The sequence below is a fragment of the Sinocyclocheilus anshuiensis genome, unplaced genomic scaffold (genome assembly GCF_001515605.1).
Source record: "Sinocyclocheilus anshuiensis isolate Anshui unplaced genomic scaffold, SAMN03320099.WGS_v1.1 scaffold3322, whole genome shotgun sequence".
NCBI classification, from domain to species: Eukaryota; Metazoa; Chordata; class Actinopteri; order Cypriniformes; family Cyprinidae; genus Sinocyclocheilus; species Sinocyclocheilus anshuiensis.
Genome location: NW_015539995.1, coordinates 43,154 through 43,891, shown reverse-complemented (window position 1 = coordinate 43,891; position 738 = coordinate 43,154).

Sequence of the window (738 nt, the reverse complement as noted above, 5' to 3'; positions counted from 1 at the left end):
TGTATCTTGTTTTGACTGAGTGTCTTGGGTCACTCGATACAACCGGTCTTTTAAAATAGCAAAATACGGATAGGAGAGCGGTCGAGCCGGTTGGAGAAGCTGACCGTCGATGGAACGGACCTGTTCAAAAGCATTTTTGAGCGTTTCATCCTGGGACTGTTCCAGGGGAAAATCATCGCACTTTGTGAGGGTTCCCCTCTCAACAACGCTCCGTTCCCCTGTCTTAGTTCCCCTTGGTCCCGGCTCAGCTTCTCCTACCTGTGCGACCGCCCCTCTCTCCCGCGCTCTTTCCTCCCAAGAGACACCCGCACATAAATGCCCCAATAATGCCTTAAAACCTGGCCAATTTGTTCCCAAAATCAGCGGATGTCTGCAGTGCGGGCTAACTGCCACCTCTACTCTATGCTTTTGTCCCCGAAATTGAATAACCACCGACATTAAGGGGTAGTCCACCACATCCCCGTGCACGCACCGAACCTTAACCATGCGGCTCTTATCCAATGCCTCCGGCTGAATCAGGCTTTGATGCATTGAGGTTTGGTTGCATCCCGAATCCACCAAAGCCTGATATGTACCCCCCTTAATACTCATGGGTGTCTGGTACAGGCTAGCTTGATCGGGGGCAGCCTGTGGGGCGTCCGGGACCCGGATCAGCGTCCCCACCTCCATCCCTGGACACCGATCAATAAAATGACCTGGGTCCCCGCAAGGCCAGCAGGCCGGCCCAGGCCTCCCCGC